At 41.7% G+C, this 25,246-nt stretch overlaps 1 protein-coding gene across 3 annotated transcripts in view; it reads left to right on the forward strand.

Annotated features, from left to right (window-relative positions):
* Nucleotides 1-681: 681 nt before the first annotated feature.
* Nucleotides 682-25,246, forward strand: part of LOC117669898 (apoptosis-enhancing nuclease-like) — an 82,171-nt gene continuing 57,606 nt past the window's right edge. The window contains exons 1-2 of one of the 3 annotated variants that reach the window (XM_087878360.1): nucleotides 682-1,054; nucleotides 4,294-4,390. The gene's annotated coding sequence lies outside the window, so the exon portion shown is untranslated. Of the gene's footprint in view, nucleotides 1,055-4,293; nucleotides 4,391-4,432; nucleotides 4,557-25,246 lie in introns of all 3 variants that reach the window. The other 2 variants (XM_034424670.3, XM_034424672.3) reach the window with 2 other exon arrangements.

The raw sequence follows: 25,246 nt of genomic DNA on the forward strand, positions 1-25,246 counted from the left end.
CAAGTCCATCATACTACATAGTTATGATGGTATTTCACATTCAGGAGTCTGACAGCCCAAGGATAAAAACTGTTCTTCAGCCTGTTTGTGCGGTTGACTATGCTTCTATATCTCCTTCCCGATGGTAGGAGGGTAAAGAAGTGCTGACCAGGGTGTGAGTCATTCAAAAAGCATCATTCATAGTTTAGAATTTTGTGTGAACCCGCAGCCATTCGCGGTTCGTTCAATACGTCTCACTGAAGAAAGCTGTCGCTTAGAATAACATTCAAACCCAGCTTACAACTTTAGGGTGATCTTGCACTTTTCCACTTTTCCTATTTTTGGGGTGGGGGTGGGGAGAGAGGTCTGTGGGAACATATTAATTTGCTATATATTAATATGTATTTCAACGCAGCCCCTTCTTTCTCTAGGAGAACCCGAGAGAGATTTGCTGAGCAGCTGCAAAATGGCTGGAGTGCAGGCATTAACAACTGAGTTGTCATGGCTGCATCTTTGGGAGGGGGCTTTTGTTCTGAAGTGGAGTCCTCTCCCTCCTCACACACACACACACACACACACACACACACACAGGCACACACGTTGCAGCCACTCCGCCCTCTTCAGCATGACGTCATGTATGTTCGCCTTGGTGATGGAGGCCACCTGTGGGTTGAGCGAGCCTTTAAAGAGACAGGTTCCCACTGGATGGAATCGAGTTGTGTGGTCTGCCTCTGTGTGTCTGTGGGAAAAGATTCCCCCCCCTCTTCCCGGGCTCTACTCCTGTAATCTTTACATTCACAGATTTCTCCCCCTTTCTCCCCGTTTCTAACCAAGCTCGATTCTGACAGCTTGGTTCATGAATGTGTTGAACCTGGTTGTCAGGGAACAAAGCGCTTGTTCCCTGTTCTCACACAGCCCCGCGTGCTTGAGGAGAAACAGCCCAAGAAGCATCCTGAAGGAGGACCAAAAAAAAAAAAATCTCCACGCTGGACAGAAATCTCATCCCGGAGGAGACCTCGGGAATGAATGATGCAACTCATTCATCCCATTGCAATGCTTTGGGATGAACCTGGAGGTAAGTTTGTTTCTTCTTCTTCTTCTCTCTCACTTTCTCTCATTTCTTCTGCCTCAGCATTTCAGTAGATGGGGAAAGACAGGGGGGTGGTTTAAAGAAAAAAGATAAAAAAGAGAGAGAACCCACCTCCCTGATGTGAAGATGTGTTAGGAAAGAATTTCTTCTTCGCTGGAGACCAGGCACCAACCTGTCACTCAGGACACAGCTCCAGTGGGTTGATTGTGTTGAGTTTCTCTTAAGGGCAATTGCACGCCCCAAGTATTCCTCTGGAAATTTATTCCGATCTGTTGATCCATGTCAAAAAAACAAAAATCATTTTGTTTGGTTTATTTCTTGAATTGATGTGTGTGACCATCAAAAGGAGCAGAGAGAAATATTCTATGTCTTTGCTCTCCAAGTGGGGCAGACACCCAACTCCCATTAACTAGTCAGTGAGTCTAGGTACAGAGCAGCTTGATGGCAGCTGCTTGTCTTGAAGCCTAGTCTGAACGTGGTTAGTTTGTTAGAGGTTAGAGCCATTATCAATCCGTAGGATCTATTTGCATCACCTCCAACCTCTTTTGAAGTATCCAGGGCTTGACGCAAAACGAACTGGTGGAAAAGTTGTTCGTCTGCCTTTAATGAGTGCTCAGAAAGGCATCTGGCTGGCTGCTGTCAGAAACAGGATACCGATCCAGATCATTCTAGTCTCCCTCCTTGCTTGCCGAACATTTCTTGCAATCTGTCAAAGCCCAGCAGACAGGAAAGGAGTCCACCACTCCCCTTTTCAGCTACCAAGAAGGAGTTCCAAACTTTACTGAAGACAATGCTTGCATTTCCCTTCCTTCCCATGTGCTTCCCCTTTAAGAAACAAGACAGCATTAAACCTCCACCTCCTAACCTGTCCCCTGGGGAAAAAAAGTTGAAGATGTGAGAAAGATTTTGAGCAGATGCTTTCAGGATCGATGGTTTCAGATCGCTCTCTCGGAATATTAGATCGACTTGTCGCCGTGGTGTGCTCTCATCCTTGTTGTCGACTTTCTGCTGCTGTTGCTCTAATAGTGTGTTTTCTGTTGGATGACTTTGTTTTCATCCTGATTGAAGGATGTAAAGACAGGGTGTGACTGCAATAAATTATGGAATTTGAGTTTTTCCTTCACGCCCATCTCTGTGGAATCCAATCATTAGAGGTACCTTGCCATACACTCTTTGTAAATCTTATATATAAAACCTTTCTCCCCATTATTCCTGTATTGATAACTATTCTTTCTTTCTTCTTGATATTTCTTTAAGTTTTCAAGAGTCATTGTGGTTTAAGTGTGTATTGGGGAGATTCAGTTGCAACTCCCGTCTTCAGCTATTGTTTACTTTGGGCCAGTCACTCTCAGCCCAGTTCTGTTGCACAGTGTTATTCTTGTGAGGGGTGTGTGTGTGTGTAACATGAAGGGAAGTAGCCTTGAGCTCCTGGAGAAAAACTGGGATGTTAAAATAATAATCAAACAATCTTCTGAAACTTTAAACATTTGTCCAACTATCTTGCCCTTTGATCATAAAATACCTCTTCTACATTTGAGGGTAGCGAAACTGAGTTTTCTTCTCTTCTGTTGGCTTTCATCCTTTCAAAGCCCTTTCCTTTACTTTGTCCCCCTTCCCTGTTCTGAGATCAAAGCTGTTAATGATACTACAAGGTAATCTCTTGCAAAGGGGCACTAATTGCCCCTTCGCAGAATTTATTAAATCCCAGTAATTGATTTTCTCAAATTTGATGATAGTGTCGTGCTTTAATCTAATCTTGGAGTCTTTTTTTTCTTTCTTCATTTCCTGGAGTTTGTCACGATTCCTTCCTTCCTTCCTTCCTTCCTTCCTTCCTTCCTTCCTTCCTTCCTTCCTTCCTTCCTTCCTTCCTTCCTTCCTTCCTTCTTTCTTTCTTTCTTTCTTTCTTTCTTTCTTTCTTTCTTTCTTTCTTTCTTTCTTTCTTTTTTTGTGTGTACAAGATGGGAGAAACTGCTTCTTTTGAATTCTCTGTGGTGCAAATTGAATTGGAGAACAATCACACCCTAGGAGCTAACAAAGAGATTGTGTTGGATGTCACTGTCATTCTCAATTATCTGATTGCTGTTTGTCAAATGGTTTATGCTGAGAAGAATCTCGGTCCAGGCTTTTGATTCTACATTCAATAGAAATTAGAGGCATCAGGTTCCCTTTTCATTCCTTAATGCCAACCAAAAAGCAATACAGTTTCTCTGTTCAAACACACACACAAAAAAAACAGTGGTTCACAAAACAGCAGAACCACAAAACCTTCAGGAAATAATAAGTGAAGCTTCATTAAATTATACAAATATCAGGGGACTTTCCTATCTATAATACAAGATGCCTAGACAAGTGAATATTTCCAAGATAAATATACACCAAGTATTGGTGTACTGATCTTTAAAATGCTTCATTTTAGGACCACCTGAATCTCCCCCCCCCATTTATTTTATTCACTGTCTTATGACGGAGGGGAAAACACTGTTAACACATTTTTTACTCTTTATCAGGTAGAAGATATGTTCCTTGAAATGTCATTGACAAATGGTTTTAAAAATCTATATGGTATGCTTTTGTGTCATAATTGTTTGCAGTGATGCATTTTTAAATGAATGGTACGCTTTTGTGACAGGAGAGATGGCATGATAATTAGCGAAAATTTAAGTGGTGAAAACTCCACAGCAGAAAAGGTGGTTGGTTTTTCTAAATCAATCGTTTTGCAATTGTCTGGAAGTTAGCCGTCTAGGGGAGGTGATGTATTTGGGGTGAAATATCAGTACTTTCTCTGGGGACAGCTCTTAGGCAACATGTGCCTTCCAGGAACGGGGGCTATCATTCAGCACCACGATATTGGACAGCTCCTTTCTGAGAGAGGCATTTTTTTTGAAATCTTTATCTTGGTTGCCTTGCCGTTATTAAGAGTAACCTCTTTAGAAAAATAGTTTAAGAGGAGATATCCCTTGGGTATCCATTCATCCAAAACTTAGGGAACTATAGGCTGCCTTGCAAAGTTTGTAGTATTGTATTTGTACCGTACAATCTGCCATGCAAGTTTCATGCAGACTGGCTCACGGTACAGATCAAGGGCTGGAAAAAAATGTCATACCAAGTCGATAAATTCTTGGCAATGCTTGGTATTTGGCACCAAGCAGACTTCAAAGCCTTTGGCACCGAAAAGTCTTTGCAATGTCATGTTTGATGTGGTTGGTCTTTGGGGCTTTCAACAGACATGGTACTTATTGGCGAGTGTTACAAACATGTTGGCAGGAGGAATAGGACAGGAGGAAGTGATGCTGTCAATACAGAATACCATCAGCCACTTTGGTGAGTATGTGTCATAAAGACTGATGCTATATTTGTTTAAAGGCTTAACAGAACCACTCTGGAATAAATATTTTGGAAAAGAAGATGTGGTTGGGAAAGCCTCTTTTCTTAGATTCACAGGGCACTGGTTTCATCAGAGGAAGATGATCACTCGGCTCAGCTACAGGTAGGTTTTTTTTTTTTTTTTTGCTATCTTTCTCTTTGATTTTTCAGAAGGTAGACTCAAATAAATAGATGTTTTATTAAAAAAAAATACAGGGTCGTATGGTATTCACTAATGTTGTTATTTGTATCAGTACAATATTCTTTGCGTATCAGATCCTTCCCAGGTGGATTTGTATTTTAAATAGTAATTGGGTCAGAATGCAAAAAGTAAAAATGTGTTTTATGAGTTCTGGATATTCATTAGACCTGTGTCTCCTTCTTTCTACTATGGGGATGATGGGATAAAAATGGTCCTGGGGATATTTGTCCAACAGGCCTCCTTAGTTTTAGCAGGCTTAATCTCACATCAACATCCAGATCTTGCTTTATGCACCATCACCTGCTGAGCTAAATCATCCTACACTGAAAAATTTACCCTTCTTTAATAATGTAAACTTTAAGAATTACGATCTGGCGAAGTAAGCAATGATGTAACCTGTTAGATATCATCCTTTGTAATAAACATTCAGCCACTAATCGGGGATGTAACTGCATTGGACTTAAATATTCCCTTCTAGCTTTATGAGTGGGTCCACATAACATGTTAAACTACCGTAATTAAAACCAATCAGAGTAATTTCATTCAATGTGGTTTTGGAAACCCAGTTGTTGTTTTAACAAAATGTATGAACCGGGCCATCACGTTGGGCCAAAAGACATTATACAAACCCAGCAATTGTATTTTGCATGATCAATGAATTCCGCCTTTAATTTTTTATTTCCCTCCGTCTTTCTTGGTAAGATGATCATAAGGTCCAGTTTTGTGAAAAAAATATTTATTCCATCCATTTTCTGGGGCGCTGCTGACATTTGAGCTGTTCTCTAAAACATCGTTGGGAACATTGTGAATAATAGTATTTGTAAGAGAGATGAGAAATTCTGAGGATTTGTTTTGCTCTAAACCGTCTATGATGTATATGGAAGATAGAGCCAGACTTTTCTCCCACATGCTGGTTTCCTGCCAGAAGGATGCTGTTTATGTTGGGAGAATGACTCCTTTGCTTCTTCAATCTGGGCTAATCCATAATTAGTCCATCTCCATCCACCGTCTCATTCTTTGTAGTGTGTGCAATACTTCAAAAAAAAATTCAAAAACAGAGTGGCTGGCAAGAAATTCAGAAGGGAATTAAGCAAGCCATTCTTTTAGCTAAATTGCCACATGTAGCCTGGTTTACTTGATGACAAAGTATTTGTATCACAATAAATGTTTTCCTTCTCCCTTTAGTGCGTTCTATTCAAGCAAATGTATTCCTTATTTGCTATTATATTATATCTGAACCTTCTTTTTGTGAATGGAAAAGCCTCTCTTGCCACAGTTTTTATATTATTATTATTATTATTATTATTATTATTATTATTATTATTATTATTATTATTATTATTATTATTATTATTATTATTTTAATTTAATCTTCAATTCGATTCACAGTCTGAGACTGGCAAAAACTTAACAGTTCAAGTCCTAACTAAGGATGATGATGATATTATTATCTCTTTTATTTATTAAACACGAAACTTAGTCAACTGAACATTTAAAAATGTATCACAAATACCATTGACTGGGGCTAATGGTTGATATGGATTATTATTGTTGTTGTTATCATTATCTTTATTATTACTTATTTCAGATAATTCCCATTCGTTTGGTTTTAAATTTTCCCATCTTTTGAAAGCAATCCATGCCAAACAAACTTAGTTTTTATCCAAAGTGTTAACACTAATTTATATCTTAGTTCTGCTGGTTCATTTGCATTCACAATCCAAATGCTGTTATGAAGCAGCGTTGCTTCAGTCGCAAGTATCATGCACACCATTCTTTATTCAAGTTTCACAAACCTGTATTTGTAGACAGGCATATTTTTTCCACATATTTTGTCCTTCTTGCTATCTGAAAAGGTTCTATGATATTTTCTGAGTTTGTCCTTGTCCATCACAGCCTTTCTACACAATACTAGTATATTGCTATTTAATGTCCCTTATTTTCCATTAATATTCTTTAGTGTTATTGTGTATCATTCTAGGGCGCCATCATTTCTATTACACTTATTTCCGGGCTGCATCACAAATGATAAAAATTCCCCCTTCCCCATCCTGTGAAACCTATTTAATTCAGTAGCCTAATAAATTGTTGTTCGTTCCTACTATTGTGCCATTCAAAATTCTGTGGGGTTTGGGGCCACTCATCCACCCACAATTGCAAATGTGTGTGAGACTTGTTTTGATTTGAATGAAAATGATAGATAATTGAGTATTCCTAGAATTTAAAATGCGGAAGGCAGACAGGAATTGATGCACAGGAAGATAAGAGTCGATTCAATCTATATATATATATTTTTCCTTGAGGAAAACAAAAATAAACCTGCTTGAAGTCATTAAGTAAACTGCTGCATGACATAAATTAAAATAAGGATGAGAAAGGGCAAAGAAATAACAGAAAGATGGCAAGCAAAAATGTATGAGATTAAATATACAAAAGAAGGAAAGGAAGGAAGGAAGGAAGGAAGGAAGGAAGGAAGGAAGGAAGGAAGGAAGGAAGGAAGGAAGGAAGGAAGGAAGGAAGGAAGGAGTGAAAGGAAGGACGGAAGGGAGGAAGGAAGCAAAGCTACCTACCTAGGAGTGAGGAACAGATAGCATCCTAATTTCACTTGATTATTTTGCTCACTCTTTTATTCTCACCCAGAAGAACAATAACAGAACCTATCAAGGCAATGAAGTCTTTGAGTGCTTGAAAACTGGATAAAATCATCCCAATTAAGTGGATTGGATTATGTGCTTGGTACGATTTGAAATCAAGACTATTATTCCATCACCATTTTCTTGCTCTGAATGTTATTCAAGGTTTTAAAAGGAGCCATTTTCAAACTCTACTCGCCTTCCAAGTACAAGAAGCATTTGTTCAACTGAGATTCTTTAGTGGTGCCTTCCAAATACATAGAAGGAGGTTGGCAGAGGAGTCTTTGGGACAGGGGTCAGCAACCTGCGGCTCTGGAGCCGCATGTGGCTCTTTCACCCCTCTGCTGCGGCTCCCTGTCACTCAAAATATGCGTCACAACAGCCAATGTGTGACACCCGCTGGCACAAAATTTATTGAGCTTTTCAACCCCCGGTAGGCCAACCATGGATAAATTCAAGAAAAGAAAAATTTCAGAAGAAAACAGAACGTTTAATTCAACTACATATGCTAGTTTTGTGGCTGCTCAGGAAATAGTCAGGCACGGGAAGGGTTTTGTGGCTCCCGGTGTTTTCTTTTCTGTGCGAAATGGGTCCAAATGGCTCTTTTGAGTGTTGAAGGTTGCAGACCCCTGCTTTAGGAGAAGAACATGGTTCTGCTGGAAGGCAACTGGAGCAAAAGATTTGTCTGGTTATTGATCGTACCGTCACCTGTTTACACGGAGCCAAAGAAAAACGTTGTTTGGGGTTTGATAAGCAATACAATGCAGATGACTTGGCTAGAACCTGCCGTCCAATGAAGATAAACATGCCCCAAGCAGAATATTGACAAGATTCCCTTTTTCTTCAACACAAAGATAAAATAGGACTTTATCATGAATTGTGGCTTGTCCCCCCCTCTTCCATAATTTTTCTTTATGGAGTCTCTTATTGTCTGATTTAACAGTTTATGATTCTAGTCCTGATTTAGCATTAAAGGACAGAAAGGCAGGAAGAGTAGGTGGGGTAGTCAGAAAGCATCCTAAAACAAAACAAAGCCAAATATTTGATTGGTTTATTATCCAGGGATTGGCTCTATCATGAGACAAAGTAGGGCAGCTGCCCTACTCAAGCAACAAACATCTAGAGGCAGTTTAGAATTTAGAATAACAGAGTTGGAAGGGACCTTGGAGGTCTTCTAGTCCAACCCCCTGCTTAGGCAGGAAACCCTACACCATTTCAGACAAATGGTTATCCAACATCTTCTTAAAAAGCAACATCTTCTTTAAAAGCCACAAATGTCGGTTTCTCTTATCTCTTAAAATTCTTGTTAAAGTTTCATACTACCGGGCATGGAGAGAAGTAACGTCAACTATCCCAGCTGCACTCATGCAGAGATTTAATGTAAAAAAAAAAAAACCCAAACAAACAGGCATTTGTCCATCTCTGGGCCACACAACAATGGATAGGTGGATTGTATATTTCATGCATACCTAAAAGGATTCCCCCACTCCCATCTCCCCGAATTGTTACAGGAAGAGTTCTGAAACGAACAGAAGGAAAGAATTTCTCTTTCATTAAATTCCTTAAAAAAAAAAAAACAATCCAGTTTTTTACCAGCAGGAAGGAATCTGAGGAATGACCGCAGAATACCGTTTCTTTCCGCCTTGATGTACACCCCTTTCCATCCTAAAATTTTCATTTTGGTTATCTCTCTCTCTCTCTCTCTCTCTGACTCTCTCTCTTTCTCTCTCTCTCTTTCTCTCTCTCTCTCTCTCTGACTCTTTCTCGTTCTCTCTCTGACTCTTTCTCTCTCTCTCTCTCTCTCTTTCTCTCTCTGACTCTTTTCTCTCTCTCTCTCTCTCTTTCTCTTTCTCTTTCTCTCTCTGACTCTCTCTTTCTTTCTCTGACTCTCTCTCTCTCTTTGTCTTTTTCTCTTTCTCTCTCTCTCTGACTCTCTTTCGCTCTCTGACTTTCTCTCTGTCTCTCTCTCTGTCTCTCTCTTTTTCTCTCTCTGACTCTTTTTTCTCTTTCTCTCTGTCTCTCTTTTTCTCTTTCTCTCTCTCTCTCTGTCTCTCTCTTTCTTTCTCTGACTCTTTCTCTCTCTCTCTCTTTGTCTTTTTCTCTTTCTCTCTCTTTCTCTCTGTCTCTCTCTGTCTCTCTTTCTCTTTTTTCTCTCTCTCTGACTCTTTCTCTCTCTCTCTGTCTATCTCTTTCTTTCTTTCTCTGACTCTTTCTCTCTCTCTCTCTTTGTCTTTTTCTCTTTCTCTCTCTTTCTCTCTGTCTCTCTTTCTCTTTTTTTCTCTCTCTCTGACTCCTTCTCTTTCTCTCTCGGACTCTTTCTCTCTCTCTCTCTCTCTCTCTCCTCCTTCCAACGTACACCCACCCCCTAGAGCAGAGTCCCCAGTGTAGAGGCTGCTAATTACACTAACGATGGGCATCCTGCAATGTGTCCCCATTTGTCAGTTTCGTTACAATGGCAGCAGATGGGGAGGGGAGGAAAAGGAGGAAGAGGAGGGGGCCGCGATTACAAGCTTACGATGTCACAGCAGTAAACATCAGAATTATTGCAGTTCTCCGGGAAACAGTCATTAGGCTATAACATTGGTGAAGGAAAAGCGTCGCCCTCACTTCCAAAAACAACGTCTTAAGGAGCAGTGCCAACTTTTAACCACTAGTGTTCCTTGACAACTGTAGGCAAGCAAGCAGTTGTTTTGTTTTAAATGGCTTTTTTTTCCCCTGTTTTTTTTTGTTTTTTTTTGTTTTTGTTTTTTTAACCAAGCCTGGCTGTCAAAGCAGGCTTTCAGGCATAATTACTTGCTAATCAACAAGGCTAAAACAAAAAAACCCAAAAACAAAAACAAAAAATGCTCCGCGGTAGATTTTAAAAAAAAAAAAAAGCTAAAAACAGGCAGAACGGCAATTAAAATATTAAGAATCTTTCTTTAAAAAATCAGCACCCAACTAGTAACGGAGGTGTGCAATTTTTTTTTGTTGTTGTTTACAAAAAAAAAAAGGTGTTTGAAAGTATTTGGATAACTTATAGTCGCTCGGGAAGTCCTTGAATTGACTGGGGAGGAATGGAAAACACTGATTTATAGCAGGTAAGAATATTGTTCTGTTTAATTCGTTGGCTGTTTTCATACTTCGTGCTAAATTAGGCGTCCTCCTGGATGCACGGCTGTGTTTAGAAGAGCACATGATGGCCGTGGCCAGGGGGGCTTTTTATCAGGTTCGCCTGATATGCCAGTTGCGCCCCTTTCTGGATCGGTACTCCCTATGCACGGTCACTCAAGCACTCATCACTTCCCGCCTGGACTACTGCAATGCTCTCTACATGGGGCTTCCCTTGGGGTGCACCCGGAAGCTCCAGCTGGTCCAGAATGCGGCCGCGCGGGGGATTATGGGAGCGACGGGGCGCTCACATATGACACCTCTCCTGCGCGAGCTGCACTGGCTTCCTGTGGTCTTCCGGGTGTGCTTCAAGGTGTTGGTGACCACCTTTAAAGCGCTCCATGACTTAGGGCCGGGGTATCTGTGAGACCGCCTTCTGCCGCCAATAGCCTCCCACCGACCGGTTCGCTCGCACAGAGAGGGCCTCCTCAGGGTGCCGTCGGCCAGACAGTACCAGCTGGCGACCCCCAGGGGGAGAGCCTTCTCTGTGGCAGCACCCGCCCTCTGGAATGACCTGCCCCCTGAGATACGCACGATATCAGACCTCCGGACTTTTCGTCGGGCCCTGAAAACACACCTATTCCATCTAGCCGGGCTGGCTTGATCCCATCCTCTCAGTTTTAATTGAATTCGGTTTTAATTGGGTTGTTTTTAAATCTTGGGCCGAAATTATTTAATTGTTTTTTAAATTGTTTTTAAATTTTATATGCAATGTTTTATCTTGGCTGTACACCTCCCTGAGTCCCGCAGGAGAAGGGCGGTATAGAAATAAAATAAAATAAAATAAAATAAATAAATAAATAAATAAATAAATAAATAAATAAATAAATAAATCTTTTTGGGGGTTTGGCTTATCGTGTGAATACAGGCACTGTAGTTTCTAAACCACGAATAGTATGTTGTTTGCAAACCCAGTTACTTGTATTATAACAAATCATCTTTATGCAAACCAGCATGGTATCTGAACTAATACTAGCTGCTCATACAATGGTAAGCAATATTATTATTTCTGTATCACAACAGCTGGGTTTATATAACACGTCATACGCAAACCAAAGTTTATTTTTCTACCTTGGTACAATGTATACACCTAGCTACTGGACAGAGGTTGGTCAGGGTTATAGAAATACATCTTTCTCAGGTTTTCCCAAAGGTGCTTTTTCAAGAGGCAACTGGATTTTCTTTGTTATTTCCTTGAAGACGTTTCCCTTCTCATTGAAGAAGCTTCTTCAGTTCTGACTGGAGCTTCTTGGATGAGAAGCGAAACATCTTCAAAGGAAAAACAAAGAAAATCCAGTTGCTTCTTCAGTTCTGACTTCAGAACTGAAGAAGCTTCTTGGATGAGAAGCGAAACGTCTTCAAAGGAAAAACAAAGAAAATCCAGTTGCCTCTAGAAAAAGCACCTTTGGGGAAAGTGTGACCTGGATGACCGAGAATCTCCACAGACATTTCTCAGGTTATCCCAAAAATTTGGGAATGGATTTAGAACCGTTCATTCTACTACTTATAGTACCAAAGGAGTAGTAGAAACCAAGTGCTCTGAAAATGAAGTATGATGTTCCAGCGGTTACTCTAGGCCAGGGGTTGGCAACCTTAAACACTCAAAGAGCCACAAAGGTCCTAACTGGAAGCCCCCTTTCAATTCTGGAGCTGACCGGAAGTCCGGATCCCCCACCAGAGTGTCCTTCTTTTTCCTCTACCTGTCCTAACCGAAAGCCCTATCAATTGTGAAGCTGACTGTCAACAGGGAGCCGCAGCAGTGGGATGAAAGAGCCACATGCGGCTCCAGAGCCACAGGTTGCCGACCCCTGTTCTAGGCAGCGGTGATATCTCTGCAAGGCATATTTTACTTTAAGAAGTGTAATGATTGTATTAAAAAAAAACACACCTCAGTTGATGGGATAATCAAGTCGTGCTCAGTGAAACAGCCATAATGGCTCTCATCCTGCAAGAGATAACACTAACAGGATGACCGTATTTCTGTGAAAGTAGCAAGGCCCCTAAATCAAGCTTAATGAATGAAATCCCAGCATCTTCAGGCTGAGCTTGGAAAGAGCCCTGCTTCAAAATCCTTCAGAGCTTTTGCCAGTCAACAATGATAAGACCCAGCTAGATACGCCAACAGGTCCATCTCAATAGAAGGCGGCGTCCTGTCCCCTTAAAGATAAGCTAATACAGAAGTAGCTACATCTTTCTCGCCTGGTCTGGCATCAATGATAGCAGCCACTCAACGCGGCTCTCCACCCTGAATCTGGCCATGTGTCAGGAAGCCGAGAGGAGTTTTAGAATTGGAATGGTGCAGAGACGTTCAAAAATATTAGATTGATGTTGTTGCTTTTCATTCTCCATCGTCAGCGGTTGGAAGTTCAGGATTGTTCCACCCCATTGTATTTAAAGAGGGACGCGGTGGCTTGGTGGCTAAGACGCTGAGCTTGTCGACCGAAAGGTCGGCAGTTCAGCGGTTCGAATCCCTAGTGCTGCGTAATGGGGTGAGCTCCCGTGACTTGTCCCAGCTTCTGCCAACCTAGCAGTTCGAAAGCATGTACAAAACGCAAGTAGAAAAATAGGGACCACCTTTGGTGGGAAGGGAACAGCGTTCCGTGCGCCTTTGGCGTTGAGTCATCCCAGCCACATGACCATGGAGACGTCTTTCGACAGCGCTGGCTCTTCAGCTTTGAAACGGAGATGAGCACTGCCCCCTAGAGTCAGAAATGACTAGCACATATGTGCAAGGGGAACCTTTACCTTTTTATTGTATTTAATTTCCAAAAAGTATTAGGGTGAGGAAGTGAAGAGGAGAATGAGATTACACAAATGTTGCTAGTACAGGTAGTCCTTGACTTACAACAGTTCATTGAATGACCACTTGAAGTTACACCGGCACTGTAAAAAAAAGGAATTTATGGCCATTTTTCACACTTACGACCACTGCAGCATCCCCATGGTCATGTGGTTAAAATTCAGACCCTTGGCAACTGACTCATAATTATGACAGTTGCAGTGTCCCAGGGTCACATGATCCCCTTTTGGGACCTCCTGACAAGCAAAGTCAGATGGGGAAGCCAGATTCACTTAACAACCATGTTACTAATTGAACAACTGTATTGTCAGATGGGTTAATTTCATTCTCTTTGCCTATCGTTGAACCTCAAGCAGGCAGAGAAAAACAGGGAAGGGGAAAATGAAAGAACTTAACAGTTAAATGCTCCTTCTTTCTTGTTGTTCTCCTTCACCTGCCTTTCAGCTTCTCGTCTCATTTCTCTCTCCTCCCTCCCGTACTCCGCCAGTCTCAACCATCTGCCCTTGCCTTCCAATGTTTAGCAAATGTTTGATTCTGTTATCAGTCTCTGGCTTGCCTTTTCACCCCCTCTCTTTCCCTTTTGAGACAGATGGAACTTGAGTCTGTTCAGAACCCAGCCTTGTTGCATTTACAACAGTGAGTGGGGGGAAAAATTGGATTATTTATAGTCACCTAAATAAGTCCTGCCATTGTCAAGAAGTCCTTATAATGGGAAAGAGCTCCAATTCTGTGACAAACATCCATTGCTTCTGAGTTTGTTTCCAGTCCTTAATTCCCAACTCTCCTTGTCTTCCCGCTCCAAATACACATAGGTACACAACACACAAACACACACCCAGTTGTGGGTTGCCCCCAGCTTGGACCGGTTCACAAGAACAGGTAGTAAAATCGGCGGGAGGCTCCGCCCACCACCCGGATGTGGTCATGGGTGATCTGCACATGTGCAGAAGCTTCTGTGCATGCACAGAAGCTCGGCACACATGCGAGCGAAACAAGCTCGTGCGCACTTTCCTGTTGCAAATCGGTAGTAAAGGTAAGTAGAACCCACCCCTGCCCACACCTGAATTTCTGATTTCTTATTGGGAGCAGTGGGTTTTCCCCTTCTTCACTGTGGTGTCTTTCTCATTATTTATAATAATAATAATAACTTTATTGTCATTGTACCTATATACGCAGTATACCCATACAACGAAATTCAGTTAACACCCAAAGACCAGGTCCAACACACATAACAATCCCCAGACACATCCCCACCCACCACAAATTCCCCGTCCCTAAACCACCCAAACATCCACACAACAGACCAAGTAATGCTGTCCAACAGCTCACTGATGGTGGCCCTTTAGTTCATTGTTGAGTGCAATTATAGCTCTGGGATAAAAACTATTCAGAAAACGTGTGGTCCGAGTTTTAATTGTTCCGTATCTTCTGCCAGAAGGCAACAGTCCAAAAATATTGTAAGCAGGATGGGAAGAGTCTCTGAGAATGTTATGCAACTTCCTCAAACAGCGAGATGCAAAGATGTCGTCCAGGGCTGATAGCTGGACCCCGATGATATTCTGGGCAGTTTTAATGGTTCTCTGTAGAGCTTTTTTGTTCGCTGCAGAGCTGCTCCCATACCATGCAAGAATGCCGTATGTCAGGACACTCTCAATGGTGCTGCGATAGTAGGACAGAAGTAGATGCTGAGATAGATTTATCTTCCCGAGCATTCTCAGGAAGTACAGTCTCTTCTGTGCCTTCTTCTTTATTTTATTTTATTTATTTATTTATTAGTTTGTCAAACATGTACAAGATAGCAGGTATGAATATGAACATGGACATGAACAAAAGAAATGATAAAAATAAATGGGGACAGTAGGACAGGGATGGTAGGCACCACTGGTGAAATCCAAATTATTTTACTACCGGATCTGTGGGCATGGCATACTACTGGATCTTGGTGGGCATGGTGTGGCTTGGTGGGCATGGCAGGGGAAGGATACTGCAAAAATCTCCATTCCCACCCCACTCCAGGGAAAGGATACTGCAAAATTTCCATTCCCACCCCACTCCAAGGGGAGGATACTGCAAAATCCCCATTCCCTCCTCACTCCTGGGGGAAGGATATTGCAAAATCTCCATTCCCACCCTACTCTGGGACCAGCCAGAGGTGGTATTTGCCAGTTCTCCTAACAACTCAAAATTTCCGCTACCACTTCTCCAGAACCTGTTAGAACCTGCTGGATTTCACCCCTGGTAGGCACGCTGGTGCACTTATGCACACCCCCTTTTCTGACCTCTTAGGAATGGGGTGAGGTCCATGGTAGACAGTCTAAGGTCGAAGCAGTGAGGGTTTGAGGATTTAGCAACAGAGTCAGGTAGAGCATTCTAGGCGTTGATCGCTCTGTTGCTGAAGTCGTATTTTCTGCAATCGAGTGTGGAGTGGTTTCCCTTGAGTTTGTACCGATTGTTTGCCCATGTATTATTGAGGTTGAAGCTGAAGAAATCATTGACAGGTAAGACATTGTAGCAGACAATTTGGGGCTTAGATCAGACCGCAGGCAGTGCAGTTCCAGATTGTCCAAACCCAAAATTTCAAGCCTGGTGGCATAAGGGATTCTATTGTGAGCAGAGGAGTGGAGTACTCTTCTCGTGAAATACCTCTGGACCTGCTCAATCGTATTAATGTCCGATATGCAATGCGGATTCCAGGCAGACAAGCTGTATTTGAGAATACTGTCTTCTGTCTAACCTTTGCATCCCGAAGACACAGATGAAATGAAAATGTGGTTTCCTATCTTTGTTGGAATTTATACTCGGTACCCTGAATACTAATACTAAAATAAAACGGTGGTTAAAATCCAAGATGTGGTTGGAGCATCTGGTGCCCAGCAAGACCGTTCCTTGATGTTTAGTTAACAGTGGGAGAAGTTCTCTCCTCTGATGAAACTAGTCAAAGATAAGGGTTGAAGAAAATGCTTGTTGATTAATTTTTGCACTTCAGTTGATTTAGCAGGAACACCCATGCGTTTTCCAGAGAGGCAAAAACAGCAGTCAAAACAGCGGGATTAGGAGGAATAGTAACGCTTGTTGGCATTGATGTGGCTAGTCCTTGGTGTTCTTCTGAGCTAGATTATTCCGCAAAGCAAAGGTGGTAGAATATTGTCAGTTCATATGATAGGAGCTAATAACAACAGACTGTCAGCATTCCAGAAAACCCCCCAACTCCAAGTAAAAACTCCGAAGCAAGCATTTTTCAAAGTTCTATTTACTAGAATAGGTAAACTGGCACATCTGGGAAAACCTGAATCTGAGAGGTTCGGGTTTTCCCTCAGTAAATCAAAACCCCCAAAACCATCCCCTCAGTCCTCAGTCGATCACAGGCTCCAATCACCATCCGTCCCATCTCGAGACATCACTCTGACCACTCCTTCTCCTTCTCTGACAGGAAGAATGCTATTATGTCTAAAGACAACCCCTCTACTAAATCTCCCCTCCTATTTTCCCACACGTGAGAAGGTGGCAGCATGGAAGCTTCCGGCTTAATATGGCTTCCAAAGCTGACACAGGCAAATGTTGGGCATGTGTCATAGTGAGTATTGTATTAGAGGCAAGTTTTATTTTGGTTTTTTTTCATTTTGCTTTGGAATCGTATGCATATTTCACATAGGTTTATCCTGGTTATTGAATCAAGCTATTTTTTGGTTCCGGCAAAACACTGAACCATAAATTCACCAATTAGTCCGGATTTCTGCAGCATACTAAGACACAAAGAGCCATCTAAGATTGTTATTAACCAAACTTATCATGTAATGCAAAGGACGCCATTCAGTCTTTAGCTCTAGCTGGACAGGTTGTGTGAATCCCACCCTTGAATCAGCTGGGCAGAGAACCGGTTGTTAAATTATTTGAATCCCACCACTGCATTAGCTGTTGGATTAGTAACATGGTTTGTTGCTGGAGTTGGGGAAGAAAAGACACCACTTATAGTTTAAAACAAGGCAGAGGGCAGAGAAGAGCAACAAAGAGGATTAGGGGACTGGAGGCTAAAACATACGAAGAACGATTGCAAGAATTGGGTATGTCTAGTTTGATGAAAAGAAGGACTAGGGGAGACATGATAGCCGTCTTCCAATATCTCAGGGGCTGCCACAAAGAAGAGGGAGTCCAGCTATTCTCCAAAGCACCGGAAGGCAGGACAAGAAGCAATGGGTGAAAACTAATCAAGGAGAAAAGCAACCTAGAACTAAGGAGAAATTTCCTGACAGTGAGAACAATTCATCAGTGGAACAATTTGCCTCCAGAAGTTGTGAATGCTCCAACACTGGAATTTTTAAAGAAGACGTTGGATAATCATTTATCTAAAATGGTATAGGGTTTCCTGTCTAAGCAGGGGGTTGGACTAGATGACCTCCAAGGTCCCTTCCAACTCTGTTATTCTATTCTATTCAAGTTGTTGGTCAATTTGGCTGTGCATTTCTCTTTTAGGGAGGTTTTGTCTGAAGCAGGAGACAGTAGCTTACTGAAGAAACTATGTTCAAAAGAAGCCATGGCTTTCTGTGGTTCCAATTATTGTCTGGGAGGGAAGTGTAAAGGTTCACTTTTGTCTATGTTTGTCCTCCTCGAAAGAAAACTTAAAGCTGGAAGGAAGGAAGAAAGAATCCCAGGGCAGCTACTCTCTCCTTTCATCAAAATCATGGTTGACACCCAGAGCTCTAACGGCTTACCTGTTTTGATCATCACAGCACAAGCTTTCTGCTCCACAAAGATCGGAATATCCCAAACTCAAGAGAACAAACCTTGGCCATTCTAGCTACAATAACCCTCAAAGTAAAATAAAAGACAATCTAATTGTTTCCATGGTTACAAGAAGTGGCCTTTTGAACGAGACAAGCATCATCATTGCTGCCACAAGGTTAAGGCAGATGGGGGTGGTGGGAGGGGAATAGAGGAGGGGGCACAAATGTGTTGTCTTTGGGAAAACCATGGCAACAGATTTTTTTTTTTCCAGAGAGAGAGTGGGGGGGGGAGAGAGAGAGCAACTGCAAGTGTCAAGGCTGTGGAGAACACATTTGGGCTTTCCAATGTCATTGCCAAGAGCTCAGCAAAAGCGACAGCTGCGTTTCTCTGTTCTTGAGATTTCCCACCAGGGAGAATTAGGAGCTCCATCCAGCAGCCTTGAGGGCTTCCATGCAACTCATCAAGTTGTAATGACTACCCAATGCCAACTTGGGAATTCTAAATAAGTTTTCAACAAGGAGAACTTGTTGAAAGACGGAGCAAGGGATTCCTGCTTTGCATTAGAGCTTGGTGTGGGATGAGTCATTCTGGCTCACGAAGGGTGTTATTTGTGGTTCAGTATAAAGTCTGTTCAAATCGATTTAGTTTTCATCCACCTTTATTACTTTATAAGTAACTTATGAGCCACAGTGGCGCAGGGGTTAGAGTGCAGTACTGCAGGCTACGTCTGCTGACTGACCCCTGTAGTTCGAATCTCACCAGGCTCGAGGTTGACTCAGCCTTCCGTCCTTCCGAGGTGGGTAAAATGAGGACCCAGATTGTTGGGGTCAAGAGGCTGACTCTGTAAACCGCTTAGGGAAGGCTGTAAAGTGGAATAGAAGTCTAAGAGCTATTGCTATTAAGGTGGCAAACGTACATAATACTCCTTCTTCCTCCGCTTTTTCTCCCTCAACCACAACCTAATGAGGTGAGTTGGGCTGAGAAAGTGTGACTGGCCCAAAATCACCTAGCTGACCTTCATGCCTAAGGTGGGACTAGAACTCACAGTCTCTTGGTTTCTAGGGCAGCACCTTAACCACTACATCAAACTGATTCTTTCCAAATAGTCTTTTATATCATGGCTAGTACTTGGGGATTTGCTATCATTTTTTTTTTTTGCGTGTTCAGTTGGGGTGAGCCTTTGGTGGCCAAGGGGAACTCTTAGAGTGTGTGTGTGTGTGTGTGTGTGTGTGTGTGTGTGTGTGTGTGTGTGTGTGTGTGTTAGAGAGGCCTACGTGCTCGTTTTCAAGCTGTGCTCATGTCTTAGCACTTTCAGCGAGGACAGGAACCTCTGATGTTAATTTTCAGCAGTTGTAAGTGGAGCTGAGCTTAACGTAACAGTAACAGTAAGGAAGGGACCTTGGAGGTCATCTAGTCCAACCCCTTGCTCACGCAGGAGACCTATACTAGGGATTCGAACCGCCGAACTGCCGACTTTTCTGATCGACAAGCTCAGCGTCTTAGCCCCTGAGCCACATGCAACATAACTCTAAGGGCTACAAAAAAAGGGGGACATAGTGCAGTGATGGGATTCAACATTTTTGACTACTGGTTCTGTGGGCATGGTTTGGCTTGGTGGGTGTGGCGTGACTTGGCTTGGTGGGCGTGGCTTGGTGGGCATGGCAGGGGAAGGATACTGTAAAATCTCCATTCCCACCCCACTCCAGGGGAAGGTTACTGCAAAATCCCCATTTCCTCCTGATCAGCTGCGACTTGGGAGGCAGAGAATAGATGGGGGCGGGGCAAGTCAGAGGTGGTATTTACCGATTTTCCAAATTATTATTATTATTGTTGTTGATTTATTTATTTGTCAACAAATAAGAAAACAAGTAACAAAGTAGACACAGACATGGACACATGAAAATTTTTTGGCACAAAAAATAATAATATATAAATTGGCAAAACATAGCCATAAATATATAGAATGATTACGTATAAATGGGGACAGTATGATAGGGACGGAAGGCACGCTGGTGCGCTTATGCATACTTCCTTAGGCAGTGGTGGGATTCAAGTAATTTAACAACCGGTTCTCTGCCCTCATGATTTCTTCCAACAACCAATTTGCCAAACTGCTCAGAAAGTTAACAACCGGTTCTCCCGAAGTGATGCGAACTGGCTGAATCCCACCACTGCCCTTAGGGACCTCTTAAGAAACATGATAGGTCCACGGTAGACAGTTTGCAGTAAAAGGTATGGGGATTAGAGAGACTAACAACAGGATCAGGTTGATTGTTCCAGACATTTACTACTCTATTGCAAAAGTCATATTTCCTACAAGCTACTCAAAATTTCCACTACCGGTTCTCCAGAACTGGTCAGAACCTGCTGAGTACCATCTCTGGACACAGGAGCTCATCCACCTCTGATTTCCATTGGGAGGGGGGGGTTCTCATTGGCATAGGTGTACCAATCCCATGAAAACCATTTGTGGGATGGCATGAAGTTTCCTGCACTGAGATTGGATTAGATATCCTCCAAGACCACCTCCCAACTCTCTGAATCTATGACTCGATGTTATTTGTGGCCATTAGAAGCAGAAATGTTGCCAGGCTCTGACCCATGCTCAAGATGTACCATACTTATTGACTAAGAAGAAGTCAATACTTATTGAGGCTCAGTAGGACTTCATCATAGACTCAATCAAGCTTATCTGCATCTGGTTACATAGATGTGTCCATACAGCGTAGAGAGAGGAAATGCTTTTCCATTGCTTTTTCTTTGGGTCATTTATTTCATTTTGTCACCCACAGTCTAAAGGTTGGCCTCTCATCCAAAACACTAACCACCCTTCCTTTGATGTTTTATGAGATCAGTTACACAAACAGGAACAGACATAGTAAGATTCTCTTCATTTATTAAGTCAAGCTTATGTTCTTAGCCAATGATGTAGACTCGACTGAACTTTAGTGTGCTTAGAAGATGGACATCATGCCTTGCCTAGCCAGATGTTTCATTTGCAGCTGATGATACCCAGATTGGCCATTCTATTTTCAGGATTAAATTCCTCAAATGTGCACTTTTCATCTCCGGGAACTTCTAGCCTTCATGGACAGTACTGAGAATTTTGGGACTTGGAAGGCAACCTGATTGGGCAAGGCTGTCCTAATACATCAACTTTGCACTAGTTTTGGGTCTTGGTGTCGTCACAGAGGAATAAGAGAATAACAGAGTTGGAAGGGACCTTTGAGGTCTGCTAGTCCAAACCTCTGTATAAGGAGGAGACCCTACCTATAGCATTCTACACAAATGGCTGTCCCATCTCTTCTTAAAAACCTCCAGTAATGGAGCACCCACAGCTTCTGAAGGCAAGCTGTTCCACTGCTTAATTGTTCTCACTGGCAAGACATTTCTCCTTAGTTCTAGGTTGCTTCTCTCCTTGGTTAGTGTCCATCCTTTGTTTCTTTTCTTGCCTTCTGGTGCTTTGGAAAATAAGTTGCCCCCTCCTCTTCTTTCTGGCAGTCCCTCAAATATTGGAACACTGCTATCATGTGACCACTAGTCCTTCTTTTCACTAGACTAAAAGGTAAAGGTTCCCCTCGCACGTATCTGCTAGTCATTCCCGACTCTAGTGGTGGTGCTCATCTCCGTTTCAAAGCCGAAGAGCCAGCGCTGTCCGAAGACTTCTCCGTGGTCATGTGGCTGGCATGACTAAATGCCAAAGGCGCACGGAACGCTGTTACCTTCCCACCAAAGGTGGTCCCTATTTTTCTACTTGCATTTTTTTTATGTGCTTTCGAACTGCTAGGTTGGCAGAAGCTGGGGCAAGTCATGGGAGCTCACCCCGTTACGCGGCACTAGGGATTCGAACCGCTGAACTGCCGACCTATCGATTGACACGCTCAGTGTCTTAGCCACTGAGCCACCATGTCCCTTAGTCTTACTAGTCTACACATACTACTTATTTAGTCTTCACTAGACCACACATACCAATTCTTGGATTGAAACCAGATCCCTCTGGAGGAACCCAGGTCGGAGAAAGACGACCCCGAAGAATCTATCTGCCTGAAGAAGCAGCGAGAAAGCAGTGGTGCTATGGAAAAAAACCAATGAAAACATAATGATTTGTTAATTTTTCAGATTATAGCCTAGGTTACAAGTGACATCATACATAGCAGGATGCAGCAAGAAACAGGCTCTGGGGGCAATATTGAAGAGCTGCTTGCTGTACTAATCCACAGTCCTCTTTTCTTTTCTTTCTTTCTCCCTTCCCCCCCTGCTGTCCTCTCCCCATTTCTTTTTAATCATCTGCAGTATGGAAAGTTAGCTCTGCATTGATGCCAAATAATTGCAGAGATAATTGGATGATGACTGTTTATCTCAGTAGAACAAGTATTGAAAAGAGGGTACTTTGTATTTTTTTTTTTAACCGCCACTTACCCCTGTAATTGTTTTCATCAACTGCTTTTTCAGGGTTCTAGAAAATATATTTTCTATGATGTAGATCAGAAATGCACAACATGAGTTCCCAGGCTACATGCAGTCCCTGATTCTCTATTATGGATTGTTTTTGTTTTTTTTAAAAAAAACAATCTGATATGGAAATTGCAAAATCTTGGCTTGGAAAAAGACCGTAGTGTAGAGAAGAGCAACAAAGATGATTAGGGGACTGGAAGTGAAAACATATGAAAAATGGTTGGAGGAATTGGGTATGTCTTAGTTTAATGAAAAGAAGGACTAGGGGTGACATGATAGCAGTGTTCCAATATCTCAGGGGCTGCCACAAAGAAGAGGGAGTCAAGCTATTCTCCAAAGCACCTGAGGGCAGGTCAAGAAGCAATGGAGGGGCGGACTTCCTGTTTGCTGCTGGCCGCCGCCAGACGTTCCTTTGGGATCGTCAGCTTCCACTGCCTGTTAGAGCCGCCTTCACAACGGAACGGCGGCTCGAAAAAACTCCGTTCCCATGAGGAAACGGAGATAGAGCCGGCAGGGGTGGGTAGAACTCTCTGCAGAGTCCCAAAAGTTTTTCTTTTACTTTTGGGATGGAGCGGATGAGATGCCCCATATCCCCAGCCGTTGCTCCGGGCTTTGGGAGACCTCTGCTAATGCAGAGCCAGGCGTCAAAAGCAAGCCTGCGAATTCGACAGATTACTCAAAGAAAATGTGAGCTGGACCCGTAATACTGAAGCGCAAGTATTTTACTTATCTTTTAAAAATTACTTAAGAGAATAGAGGAAGAGAAAGAGGAAAAAAGTTTCTTTTTAAAATGGCGTCTGCTGCGGCTGGAGAAGAGTTTGAGAGGGAAAGTTCTTCCGTTTTTTATTATTACAATGTAGCGGAATAAATACCACTGGTTACATTTGTAGACAAAACTCCGCTCCTGTTTTTGTTTTTCTCTTTTTTCCCTGGAGGCTTGAGTGTTGCTGGCTGGAAGTCTTTTGTCTTGTTTTTTTTTTTTTTCTTCTTCTAACAAAGCCTGCTTAGGCGGAAACATGGCACTGAGGCTTGTGAAGTCAGACAAACAAATAGGTGGGGGGGATTCCCCCACCAAGAATTTAAAGCAATATGTTTTAACTCTTCAGTCCCAGAAACCTGATTTTAATATAATAGAATTTCTCTTAGAGGAGATTGAAAGAAGGGATGAGATTGTGAATCAGCAACTTGAAAAATTTAAGCAGGAAACTAAGGAATTGGTGAAATCCAAGTTTGACTTTTTGCAGCAAAAAATTTTAAAATTGCCAGAATTCATGATTCGGTTGGATACAAATATTAATTTACTAGAGTCAAAAATGGATGAAATTCAAGATAAATTGGACAATAGAATTCAAAAAATTGAAAATGATTTGTTAAATATTCAGGATTATAGTTCAGAAGAAAAATTTAAAATGGATGCTGACCAAAAGTCTGGTAATGTAGAATATCTGGAACAGAGGATTCAAAAAGAGGTTCTAAAGATACAATATAATTTCACAGAATATGCAATAAGACTTAGAGGTTTGCAGGAAAATAACAGAGATGACTTAAGGAAAATATCTTCTGAATTTCTAGCTGGGATTTTAAAGATTCAACCTGAGGAAGTGTTTTGTAGGATTGACAGAGCTTATCGAATAAACTCTTGGACTGCCAAGCAAAGGCAATTGCCTAGAGATGTGGTAATCTATTTTTCAGATAAAGAAATTAGGAATAAAATTGTGCAAAATTCCTTCAATTCTAATTTGCAATTGTATGGAAGAAAGATTTGGATTTACAAGGAACTCCCACCTAAGATACTAATGGAAAGGAAGAAATTTGGCTTTCTGGTGTCTGAGTTAAAAAGGAGAAATATTCAATTCCGGTGGGACGTCCCAGTTGGTATTATATTGAGATATCAAGGAGAAAGATACCAGTTAAATACTGTTGAAAGGGCGGAAGAATTTTATCAAAATAGGTTGAAAATGAATTTAACGTCTTCAGATATAATACAGGATAAGCAGAAGGAGCTGGAACTAAAGACAGAGACTGTACCAGATAAATTGCCTTTGGATTTATCGGATACCCCAGCTGGATTATCTACAAATTTGAGAGAAGTGCCATCTGATTTTAATGTGATGACTTATCAAGGCAAGGACAAGCATGGAAACCAATTAGAGGATATACAAGGGATAAAAAAGAAATGCGAGACACAAAAAATTAGGATGGAGGTCAAACCCACAAAAAAAAGAAAACAAAAAAAGAAATAGGTTGTACAAAAATAGAAATTTCTAACCCAAGCAACAATGAAGCCAGTGATTTTAAAATATGAATGATTATGTGAAAACATAGAGGAGGCGACATATTGGTCAATATCATCCTGAGGATAGTGGCAGATCTCTGCATTGCCGTAATTTTGGGACATGGAAAGAGCCTCAAATTGATGGTTTTGAATTATCTATTTTGAAAATTCTTTTTGTGTTGATAAATATATTATAATTATCTTGAATTATAAGGCAAGAGAATCACATTGGGACATGCAGAAGATCGGGTTGTTACCCAATACGATGATGGAAATTAATAATCCTGATGAAACCCACAATTATTATTATATGGAATACAATTATAATGTCACTCGGGTGGTTGTTTTTACTTTTATATATATAAGAAGATGTTTACTACTGATGGGGGCAGATATGATTGGAGATCTTGAATAAACTGTTGCATCCGCAAGCTATGTCACCCTATTATGGATGTTGGTTTTAACAATCCAGTGGAAAGACTTCAAGAAGATATTATATGGACTATAAATTTAAAGTTATTGTCTTTTCTTTTTTTATTTAGATATAATGGAATATATATATATATATATTTTTAAG

This window comes from Pantherophis guttatus, chromosome 13, assembly GCF_059756535.1.
Source record: "Pantherophis guttatus breed Tessera chromosome 13, ASM5975653v1, whole genome shotgun sequence".
Lineage (NCBI taxonomy): Eukaryota > Metazoa > Chordata > Lepidosauria > Squamata > Colubridae > Pantherophis > Pantherophis guttatus.